The sequence below is a fragment of the Myotis myotis genome, unplaced genomic scaffold (assembly GCF_014108235.1).
Source record: "Myotis myotis isolate mMyoMyo1 unplaced genomic scaffold, mMyoMyo1.p scaffold_m19_p_2, whole genome shotgun sequence".
NCBI classification, from domain to species: domain Eukaryota; kingdom Metazoa; phylum Chordata; class Mammalia; order Chiroptera; family Vespertilionidae; genus Myotis; species Myotis myotis.
This window is the reverse complement of record NW_023416324.1, coordinates 199,185,328-199,197,948: the sequence shown is the minus strand read 5'-3', so window position 1 is coordinate 199,197,948 and position 12,621 is coordinate 199,185,328. Positions and strand designations below refer to the sequence as shown.

Genomic DNA, 12,621 nt, shown 5'->3' with positions numbered 1-12,621 from the left:
AACAAAGCCTTGTTTCAGGGGCCACCCAGTGTCTGTCATATTTGGCCTCTGACTAATAATGAAGCCGGAGTCTGCACATTTTAGCCCTGTAGGTAATGGTGATACAGGAGAGTTCCATTTTAACATTCTGTTCCTAACACTAGGGACATTTTCTAGGATAAGAGAAAAAAGAGTTGCTTGTCCTGTTAGGCCTCTGGGCTTTGCTCCTGCCATAATTGAGCGGGAACAGCATGGTTCTAAGGAAGAAGGGAGACTTATTCAGCACAGGCTGGTGGGAAAGACACAAATCTGTGACCCACTCTGCATGGGTGTTGCCAGACAGCAGTGTTGCAAGTGACCCCACCCTGCATTGCCTCTGGCAGGATTCTGCCTCTCAGACTTTCCCAACTGCCAAGCTTCTGATTCCTCCCTCTTTCCCAAGTTTCTCCGTGCATGCAATATAAAAAATGGTCTTGAATAGTTTGCATTAATTATTCAGCTTTTGAATATGATCATTGTTCATCATCATCCTCATAACGAGAATAGTTCTGCCACAGGTTGGTATATTTATTCCCCCATGTTCAGGCTGCTGTAATTCTCTTATTTATCTTGATGATGTCTGCTCTGAGACCGATGTTTATGGATGTGGAAAACTGAACTGAGTGTCTCTAGGTGTGTTGCCTGAGTCCTTTTTCTGACACAATCCACATCAGGGTTGACTGCTGACAGTCTCCTAGCTTTGTTGGAAGCTGTATTGAGCTAGTTAGGAGTGCAAAGGACAAACTGACTGACTGAAAAATAATTATCTAGAAAAAATGTTAGTAAGTATAAAAATATTAAAACACTAGGTATGTAGTCAATTAGCTAAAACTTATCAAAAATAAACTGACATATGTAACTATGTCAAAAGTGCCACCTGTGAATTTATAAAATTATGAGATTCTTCAATTTTATAATCATGGAAAATAGTATTTTATTATTGACTACAGCATTTTAGAGCTCAAGGGTATCTATCATATGCTCTAAATTTACTAATGAATTATGAGTATTAGAAATCTGCAAATATGGGACTATTTAAGTTGTTTTCTAAAGAATTATGAAGTATTGTTGAATTTTAGTAGTGCTGTGTATCCCTTTCGTAAGAACTAATGCCTGTGGGGGAAATTTTAAGCAATCTGTGGTTTTAATATCTCAACTTCTTTGTATAGCACTGTTTTCAGAATAACAATATTTTTCATAATTATATATATCTGTTATTTTATAGTAATTCAATGTGCCTTTGACTTGAAGGAAGGAAGGAAGGAGGGAGGGAGGGAGGGAGGGAGGGAGGGAGGGAGGGAGGGAGGGGGAAGGAAGTGGAAGGGAAGGGAAGGGAAGGGAAGGGAAGGGAAGGGAAGGGAAGGGAAGGGAAGGGAAGGGGGTGTTAGTGTTACTGGGCTCTGGCTTATGTAGATTTATCAATACCAGATTCCCCAATTCTGCATAACTTTATTGGTTTCAATCCCAAATTTCAAATGGCTTGGAAAAATCCTCTTAAGATTTGTCCTGTTGCCCTAACCGGTTTGGCTCAGTGGATAGAGCATCGGCCTGCGGACTCAAGGGTCCCAGGTTCGATTCCGGTCAAGGGCATGTACCTTGGCTGCAGGCACATCCCCAGTAGGGAGTGTGCAGGAGGCATCTGGTTGATGTTTCTCGCTCATCGATGTTTCTGACTCTCTATCCCTCTCCCTTCCTCTCTGTAAAAAATCAATAAAATATATTTAAAAAAAAAAAAAAGATTTGTCCTGTTGCTATTTTGTTTGTACTGTTGTTGTATCTTCATTTTAATATTTTCTCAAAGAGTCTTAGCAAAGTTAATTTTGATTATGCTCCTTTTGCATTACTAAGAAGGAAAGATGACCTATATCATATTTTAGTGCAGACTCGCTGTTGACTCTTTATAATAATTACATTTCAGCAATCAGCAGTAGTGTCTTCAAATGCCTTGGAGTTACTTCACTTGTCATGATTCAACTTCATTTTTCAGACTCTTATCTGAAATTAAACACTGTCATGATGATATGGTCTTGGAATGTGTCATAGTTAACACTACCTTCTCTCTGTCATTTCAACTTACACAGAGAGCTACCAGAGAAAGGGACTAGATTCTGATTAATTAGTTGAAGACTTGTCATCTGAGAAGAATAATATTTTAGATGTTCTTACTAATCTATAAGATCATATTTCTAAATGGGAATACTGGAATAATAATGCTTACAAAATTCCAAGTTTTATTTTACCTGAAGGAAGTAAATTTCTCTTGCAACCTTTTAATCATCCGTGACAATGTCACAGTTTTTTTCCTAAAGGTTGTCATTGTTAGCACTTACATTCATAGAAGGTTCTAATCCAAGTTGGGAGCCATTAAGACCTTGGGGGAGAAGGGGGCAAAAAAAAAAAAAAAGACTATTAGCAGAACATTCAATAAGGATATTTTAAAACATTAATTCCAGCAATGGGAACCTATTGCAGATCTATGCATTGGTGTTTGCAATACTTCTTTCCAACAGTCCTGCAGAAGGTCACAATAGTAGAGGCCTTTCTCACACACTGACACACTATTCAGCTAGCTTAGTTTTTTATCTCCTTTCTTCAACTCAAATGGATTTGGTAAGAATTTGCTATGTGTCATACTTCTCCTCATAAACAGTGATGTGTCTTTGGACCAACACCAAAGTAACTATGAGAACATATGGAATAGACTATCAAGAAAGGTGTTTTGTAATTAGGAGGTATTATATGTTGAATGCTATAAACTTCTGCACATATTTTAAAGTTGCAAGATGAGCATTTCCTCTCTGGTATATGAGATACCATACACACTCTAACGAATCAGAATGTTTCTGTAAATGTGAACATTTCGCTCTATTGCATTGATTATTGACTCATCATGATATTTCTTCAGGCCTAAAAAAAAAATAGACAGTAACAAAATAGATATTTCCAGCTCACGTGAAATCATGGTCTTGAAGTGAATCAGTCATAGAAAGATATTCTTTCTAAAACTTCTGATTTATTCAGCTGGGTGGATCCCAAATAATAAGACTAGTCCTGAAAACAACATTCAATTAATAGGCCCAAAGAGAACTGACTTGGGTGTTTAAAAATTAAAATTAAACATTGCTTTATGTTAAATTCCTATATTGGATTTAGTTCTTAACAAAAGTATCTATCAGAGGCAACTCATATCATCTTAGTTTAGTGATTTGGACTAGGAGAAAATAGTGGGAGATGAAAATTTAAAATCTAATAGAAACCGAATCATTTTCTTTTTTTTAATCATGCTCAAGGCCAAACTTTTATTATTGTGAAAAAAAAGAAATAACTTCTGTCAAGTTTTATATGAAATTATAAATATTTCCATGATGTAGTTGGTTTTGGGGGAATTATTTTGTTCTTTTTATTTTTTCGTTGCTGTTATGTTTGGGTTTTTGAACCGAGGATTATATGTTGAGTCTCAACAATGATAAATCATGACATTTGGAAAGCCATGTCAAGAGCAATGTGGTTCAGCTAATTTTAAGTATCTGTTTGTTTGCTAATAGAACACCTAGATATTGAAGTTTAACCTAATGCCAGCAATGCAAATAGAAAGCATTCTTGGCCTAAAAAATTGCATCTTGGTATCATATCATACCAGAGGTGAACATACAAAACTACCAACTGTCTAAGAGATTAGAAATCTTCAGCTAAAAATAACCATTACATGGTGGACAAAGACTTGACTTGGGGTGGTGAACACACAATAGAGTGTACAGAGGATGTGTGTGGAATTATGCACCTGAAACCTGTATAATTTTGTTAATCAGTGTCACCCCCAATCAATTTAAATAAAAGGGGAAAAAAAGAATAAAAAATAACCATTACACATTCCAATTTAGAAAGATAAGCATGGATATTGAGATTCTCGATGTGGGGAAGCCTGGAAAACAGCCCACTAACATAGACCATCACTCCCAATCTTTTTATTTCTGTCATTGCTGCCAGGCTCATAACGCGAAGGGCTAATACAATATTTCGTTAGGCCTCTTAAGCAACAGGCACCTTTTTTCCCTCAGCTGTTTCCAAACGTGCCTGATCTTTATCACCTCCTTCTCATGGCACTTTAGCAGGCTACTTGTGTTCCCTGTCTATATTCCTTTTCACCAAAGGGGAAAATATTGCTTGCGGAGTCTGTATTGATCTTTCTAAAAAAATAGATAGGTGATAGATAAATGATGGATACAGAGGAGTGTATTACAGTCATTGACTCTTTTCTTCCTTTTGTTCTTATTTTTATCTGCCACACCTTCGAATGTTCAGCTTCTCTCTATACAACTAAGTTCTAAAATGCTTACGTTCAAGTGGAGTTGAACCACTTCCCTGAAGCTAACTCCAGAAATTCACACTTAAATGTCTTTTCTGTACTGTCAGCATTTCCATAAAATTTTATGAAATGGCCAGTATCTATACATCTGTTTTCTGGTAGCTTATTGTATGTAAGTTAAATTAGAGAGGAACTGATTCGTATACATTTTTTCTTATCCCACAAATCAGAGTTTCTTATGGTTTATAAAATCAATTTAGTTAATTGATGAGTCATTTTTTGAAAAAAATGAAAGGCATTACAATGGAAAATATCAGAGAGTGGTGAATGGAGCAAGGATCAGAATTGAATGGCAAATCTTTTTTTCTTTTATCAAATTACATTTATTGGGGTGAAACTTATATAAAATTATATAAATTTCAAGTGTCAATTTTTATTAGAGAAAGAAATATTTGTATTTTGCATTTCAGTGTAAAATGTATTTTTTACTGTGGATCATAGTTAGAAATGTGTGTTTTTTTAAATTTATCAAAATCATGTTTATACTCATTTATATGTAAAGGTATTCATTCATTCAACGTGCTGAGTATACTGAAAATATAAAAAGGAATAAATGGTCTCTATCTTTGAGGACCTAGCAGTCTTAAGAGAAACTGCTATGTATACAAACCATTTTAGTGTCATGTACATGAGTTCTAGAAGGCAGAGTACAGATAATTCTCTGGGAATGCAGAAGAAGAAGTAACAGCAGTTCCTTAAGAGTCTCTTGTTTACCCAAATTCTTCATTCTTCTGGTGAGAAATCAGCAAGCTAAGTTTAATTAAAACATTTTTTAAATTATTAGTCTCATGTTCATTTTCTTCTCTCCTTTAAAATGTTATATGATCATCGGCAAATAGTGGAACAGTAATATAAAATTTTGTGTGGTGAGGTTGTAAAAATAATAAATTTCTTTTCAACAAGCTTGAATTACTCTTAACAATGGATAGTATTGTTCTTCAGAAAAGCTATATCTATATTTTCAGAAAAGCTATACTAGTGAAACAGAGAAAGAAATGACCTCCATAAAGCTCTTTTATGAAATGAGAAAACTTGGTGGGAGTAAATCATCTCTTTTAATCTTTTCTCATGTAATTAAAATAATGCACAAACATAACATGTGTACACAGGGAGCTCCATTCCATATTGATAAATATTGGTGCCCAAAATAACATGTCAATGAGTCAAACATATTTGGTAAATGCAGCAGATTTGAAATAATAGAGGCTGGCTCTCGGCTTCCGTTTTCGTGTCCCTGAAATGCAATGTACTCAGGTTGATTGGATCTACATTGAGAGCCAAATAAAGAAATCTTTTTCATAAGATGCTTTTAAAAACACTTGAGAGTCTCTTTGACATAGCAAAAATTAGAGTTCCAGTCAGACTTAAAAAAACAACACACACAGTGGAGTGTCCTTCTGCAAACATAACCAAAACATGCTACCAATTTGTAAGTAGAGTGCCTTCCTGAAACCTCATTAAACATACCCTGAGTGTGTAACCTATCTGTTTCCTTGGATTCTTAGTACATGCTTTTTGAATAAGTGGTGTTTATTCTTTCTCCAGCTTTAATTAATTTCTGTCATTATTCTTCATTTGGAATCCATTAGAACATTTTATATGTTCTGGTTCCAATGCATAATTTTAAAGTATTCTGGACAGTTAAATGGCTGTGCATACTGCCCTTCACTACACTATTGTATTGATAGAGCTTATTTTCTGTTATGCGGCGTGAAGCCTTTTACACAACACGTTGCCCATGGCTAAATCATATCATAAAGTCATGAGGAACTATTTGCATTGAAGAATCACAGTCCAAAGTCCAAGTCTATATTAAGAGGTTAGTCCAATGATCTAAAAAAAAAGAAAGAAAGAACTCTCCATTTTATTTAACTATATGAAACAGCCTGACATTTTATTAGTTAAATGTCAACAAATTACATTTAAATTAATAGTAAGTATAAACTCTAGTAATAAAATCTCCAGGTCATGCCCTGGCCAGTTTGGCTCAGTGGATAGAGAGTCAAGGGCATGTACTGTACTAGTACTTTGGTTGCAGGTTCCTCCCAGACCCAGGCCCTGGTCGGGTTCTTGCAGGAGGCAACCAATCAATGTGTTTCTTTCACATCGATGTTTCTCTCTGCCTCTCCCTCTATCCTCCACTCTCCCTAAAAATCCATGGAAAAATATTCTCAGGTGAGGATTAACAAACAAACAAACAAAAATCTCCAAGTCACGCCACTAGTTTTGGTAGTGACATTGTCTAGTTTTATTTACTGAGAAGTCTGATTTTTCTCATGATAAATATTGTGTGTGTTTGTGGGTATGCTATAAATCTATGAGAAATTTTATAAGATCTACATAAACTTGTTTTATATGTTGAAAATATCTATTTGTTTCCTTAAAAATTTTACTTGTTAGTTGATGTGAACTTTTCTATTTTATATGACTAGCACATATTTCATAATGTAGATTATCTTATTTTTTGCAATACTTCGATTGATGGATATTTAAGTTCCTTCTTTTTTAAAAAAAAAAAACTTTTAACTATAATCATTGGGAATTAAATTTTATTTTATTGTTTTAATTGATTTTAGAGAGAGAGGAAAGGAGAGGGAGAGAGAAACATCAATTGGCTGCCTCCTGCTGAGCCATGACCGGGTATGGAGCCCAAAACCTGGGCATGTGACCTGACCAGGAATCAAACCAGTGACCTTTCAGAGCATGAGACAATTCTCAACCAACTGAGCCACACAGCGGGACAGGATGGGAATTAAATTTTATTGAGCACTACTTACATCTCAGTATAGACTTGGTTCAACAATATGCAGAAATTTCAAATAGTTCTAACTCATTCCACCCCACCTATCCCCACCCCCCTCCCGACATACATATCAAGATGTTCAGGGTTAAGGTTAGTTGGTGTTTTTGCAGTGTGAGTATATCAGGGGGAAATGTACTGAGATTCTCTTAGCCTTTCCTTCTATGTCAGAAAATGGCCGTTCCAGCTTCAGCCCTTTCAAGGCAGATGAACAAAAAATACAACATGCGAATAGGACTTATGCCCTTGTTGAGGTGCTTTCCTGAAAACCATAGTGTTATGCGCTGCATTGTGTTACCCCACAATTCATATGTTGAATTCCTAACTCCCAGTATCTCAGAATGTGACTGTATTTGGAGAAAGGGAATGTTAAAGGGCAATGAAGTTCAAAGGAGGTCGTGACAGTGGACCCCAAACTAATGACTTGTTTCCCCTTACAGGAAGAACAGATGAGGACACAGACACATGTAGAGGGAAGGCCATGTGAAGAAACAGGAAGAAGGTGGTCTTCTACAAGCCCAGGAGAGAGTCCTTAGAAGAAATTATTTCTACTGACACCCTGGCCTCAAACTTCTAGCTTCTAGACTTGTGAGAAAAATAAATTTCTGTTGTTTAAATACTCCATCTGTGGTATTTTACGGCAGCCCTAGAAAACGAATACACATACTCAGTGAGTTTTTTTGTTTACCTCACATTTACCAGAAATGTGTCACTTGCCTATCTTTAGATGCAAGGAAGGCTGGGAAATGTACCATAGTTTTTACCTGGATTATATTGCTGCTCCTATCAACACCCAGAGTCTGGTACTAAGGGAAGAGAATCTAGTAGATAATTGGGCATTCTGTGCTGATTCCAAACTTTTTACTTGGATAATCTTATTTAATCCTTTTAACAAGCCTGTGAAATATTTCACAGATGGATAAATCAAGGAGTCAAACAGAAGTATTGCAAAGAATAAGGTAATCTACACTATGAAATATTTGGTAGTCATATAAAATAGGAAAATTCACATCAACTAACAAGTAAAGTTTTCTAAGATCTATTGTGAGGTAAAAAAGTGAAGTTGCAGAGAATATATTGCATTTATTTTTAAATTATACATAAAGTAAATATGAAAAGATGCTCAGCATTTATCATTAGGGAATTGCAAACTAAAACAGCATGAGATATCACTGCCCACTTATAAGACTGGCAGAAATTCAAACACTGACAACGCCAAATGGCTGCAAGGAGGTAAAGCAACAGGAACTCTCATTCACTGCTGGCGGAAATGCAAAATGGTTTGGCCACTTCTGAAGATATTTTGGCAGTTTCGTGCAAAGCTAAACATCAGCTTACTATAGTTATAGATCAAACAATTGTACTCAGTGAGCTGAAAACTGACATCCACACAAAATATATACAAATGTCCAGAAGGCCATGGTACACGATCATCAAACACTGAGCACAAACAAGAGCTCTTTCAATAGGTGTCTAGACAAACTTATAACATCATATAATGAATTATTATTCAGTAATGACAAAAATGAGCTATCAACCTTTGAGCAGACATAGAGGAACCTTAAATGAAAGAAGTCGATCTGAATAGGTCACGTACTGCACGTTTCCACAAATACATGAGACCTTGGAAAAGTTGAAACTACAGTGATGGTAAGCAGGTCAGTGGTTGCCAAGGGCTCAGTATGTGGCAGAGAAGGACTGATTGAATATGTAGAACACGGCGGGCTGTGGGGGGAATTTTAGGGCAGGCGAAAATATTTTGAATGATAAGATAAGGTGTTTAGCATAAGTTAAAATCTACAGAATTTTATAGCACAAAGAATGGATACACATTTTATGAAATTACTTCGCAGTTTAGGGATCCCAGAATGAAACGCAGAAAGTGACAAAGGAATTTAAATGTATTACAAATCCCAACTGTGGGGAGAGTCTACTAGTACAGGATATCTAACCAATAATCTGCAAAAGTGTCAAGGTCATCTAAAATAAGAAAAGGCTGAGAAACTGTCATCACAGAGAGAGCCTAAGGAGGCATGACTATTAAATTTAATGGGGTTTCCTGGATGGGATCCTAGAACAGAAAACGGAAATTAGGACACAGTTGAGGGGAAAAAAGGCAAATCGCACATGCCCAAGTTGCAGGCTTGATCCCCAGTAGGGGGCGTACATGGGACAGCAGATCAATGATTCTCATCATTGATGTTTCTACCTCTCTCCTCCTCTTCATTCCTCTCTGAAATCAATAAAAATATATTTTAAAATTTTTTTAAAAAATTTAAAAACTGGAGACAGAAGATGGCGGCGGTATAGGCAGACGCGTCCCAGGTCGTGTCCCGGAGCAAATGGAGTGAGCAGCTGAAACTAGTAACATCCACCCCGAATTGGCGAAATGCTCAGCTGGTGAGACGGTTTGCAGCCAGGAAGAGCAGAACTCCCCTGGAAAGGTAAAAAAAACAGGGATTTGGGCAGGAAAGTTTGCCAGACCTCTGAGCCCAGAGAGTCAGAGGGAGACCGCGTGGCAGACAGCTGCATCCCTTGGGACAGGCACAGCCCCTGACAGGGGAAAGGAGAACCGCGGGATTCCTGGCGCCGCCGGGGGAATTGAGAGCTGGGTTCTGTGATCACAGAGGACTGAGCCTAAAGGGGGCAGCCTGAAGAGCTGACCAGACCATGCAGTCCCGGTAAGAGAAGAAGCTTACAGAAACCAAGCCTTCCCCGTTTCCACGGCCGGTGTTTGTTTGTTTGTTTTCACTGAATCCTGTTCATGGGACATTTCGGATACAGACACTCACCTGTGCTGAAGAAAGGGAGAGGGTGCGGAGGAGTGGAATCTGGGGAGAGACTGAGGAGAGAAGGGGGGCCGGGAGAGGTGGCAGAGAATTGAGTGCTGAGACACCCCTGAGCCCGGGACTGAGGCAGCCATTCTCTCCGGAGAGTGAGACTCCTCCCCCCAGCCCCCAGGCAAGGAGCACAGCCACACCCAGATTCCACCCTGTAGGAGATTAAGGATTAAAATAACCTGATCAGTCCCTGGGAGTTAACAGGGTCTGGCCTATAGAGGGATTTTCAATCCCAGCAACAACACAGCACTGGTAACTATTACGCAGCCAGCTCTGGGCAGTGAACTTCCACTGGACAGAGAGGCCCTATAGCCTCAGAGGCCAACCCCAGAACACTGCCACCCAGAGGCTGACCCACAAACTGACTCTTTGCTAAACACAAAATCAGGCAGTCTGGGAAACAAATGCGGCTTGCTTTAAAATAAGGACTGTGGTTTACAACACAGAGGAACAGTGTATCGCAGGGAAACTCAACACTCTCCTGAATACCTGGCAGATCTAAGGCGAGCCACACTGAAGAATAGAAGAACCGAAGGACCTTCACTACTGCAATTTTTTTTTTCTTTTTTCACCTTTTAACTAAGAAACCAATTTTTTTTCTTTTTTTTTCTTTTTGTTCTTTTCTTCTTTTTTTTTCTTCTTTTTTCCATCACCTGATTTTACCCTTTTAATTACTACCTTCTTATTTTTAACCAGTATTATTACTGCTACCATTTTACCATTTTTTTTTAAAGTGCCATTTTATTTTCTCTTTATTTTATTTTGGGATTAGTGTTCTCCATTCTATTTTCATCGTTATATTATTGGTTGTTTCTAGTTTGCATTCATCTCCAGGGAGCTGTTGCTGGAATTTGTTGGGATTAATGGCTGTTCTATAGGAGTATTCTCCTCATATAAAAAAGTCTCTTCCCCTCTTCCACTTCATTCTCTCTTTTCGCTCTTTTCTTTTCTTTTCTTTTCTTTTCTTTTCTTTTCTTTTCTTGCTTTTATTTTCCCCCCTCCTTTTTCCCAATTTCATTTTTGCACTCCTTTTTTTGGTCCCTACTTTTCTTTTCTTTTTTCTCTTTTATCTTTTTCTCTTCCTTCTTCCTTATCCCCTAATTCTCTTAATTCAGATGATCACCTTTATTTGGGGTTATTAATATCGTGAATATATTTGTGTATAGTGCCTGGTACGTGGTGCCTTGTTGTGTTGTATTTGGTGCCTTTAAATCAACGCAGCAGATCCAAGCAACAGCAACCTCCTGAGCACCACACCCTCTGCTGAGGAACAGCAGCTGTACGTGAAACCTCGCCCCACCAGCCAGAAGAGCCACCACAACTGTGAACAGCACCCACCAGAGGAGCTGCTGCCAACTGAAGAGCAGCTGCTACCGCAACCGCCCGAAGAGCAACCACAGACCAAGGAGTCACTGCCACCAAGGGAGCAACCACTGAACGACTCAACGTCTAGATATGTCAGTGAGATCAAACATGGGTAGACAAAGGAACCCCCAAAGGAAAGAGAAGGAGGACTCTCCAGAAAAGCAGCTAAGTAATAGAGAGGCATGCAACATGACAGAAAAAAAATTCAGAATAAGGGTCCTAGAGTGCATAAACCGGATGGAGGAAAAAATCGACAACCTCTGCAAGAAGCAAGAAGAAACAGATGAAAAAATCGATAACATATGGAAGAAGCTAGAAGAAACAGATGAAAAAATCAACAACTTAAGTAAGACCCAAGAAGAAATGAAGAGTGATATAGCTGCAATGAAAAACTCCATTGAAAGTATCAACAGTAGACTAGGAGAAGCGGAGGACAGAATTAGTGAATTAGAAGACAAGGAAGCAAAACACACCCAAAATGTACTGCAATTGGAGAAAAAAATTAAAAGACAGGAGGAGAGCCTAAGGGAGCTTTGGGACAACATGAAACGAAACAACATACGAATAATAGGGGTACCAGAACAACAGAAGGATGAACAAGGATTAGAAAACCTATTAGAAGAAATAATATCAGAAAACTTCCCCGAGGTGGGGAAGAAAAAAGTCACACAAGCCCAGAGAGTCCCAAACAAGGTGAACCCAAAAAGACCCACACCAAGACACATCATAATTACCATGGCAAATGTTCAGGACAAAGAGAGAATCTTACAGGCTGCAAGAGAGAGACAGAAAGTTACATACAAGGGATCTCCCATTAGATTGTCAAATGATTTCTCAACAGAAACACATCAGGCCAGAAAAGAATGGACGGAAATTTACAAAGTGATGCAAAGCAAAGGACTGAATCCAAGAATACTCTATCCAGCAAGGCTATCATTCAAACTTGAAGGGGAAATAAGAAGCTTCACAGACAAAAAAAGGCTAAGGGAGTTTATCACCACCAAGCCAGTAATGCAAGGAATGCTAAAGGGACTGGTGTAAAAATAAGAAATAAAAAGCTCAGAAAGAAAACAGCCACACAAAAACAGAAATGGCTACAAACAACTACCTTTCAATAATAACTTTAAACGTAAACGGACTAAATGCTCCAAACAAAAGACATCGAGTGGCTGAATGGATAAAAAAACATGACCCATACATCTGCTGTCTACAAGAAACCCACCTCATTAGAA

General features: G+C 37.9%; 1 long non-coding RNA gene across 1 annotated transcript; it reads left to right on the top strand.

Annotated features, from left to right (window-relative positions):
- Positions 1 to 429: 429 nt before the first annotated feature.
- Positions 430 to 7,804, top strand: LOC118675327. The gene is made up of 2 exons (XR_004973870.1): positions 430 to 651; positions 7,625 to 7,804. It is a non-coding gene; the product is annotated as an uncharacterized LOC118675327 (long non-coding RNA).
- The last annotated feature ends 4,817 nt before the right edge of the window (positions 7,805 to 12,621 follow it).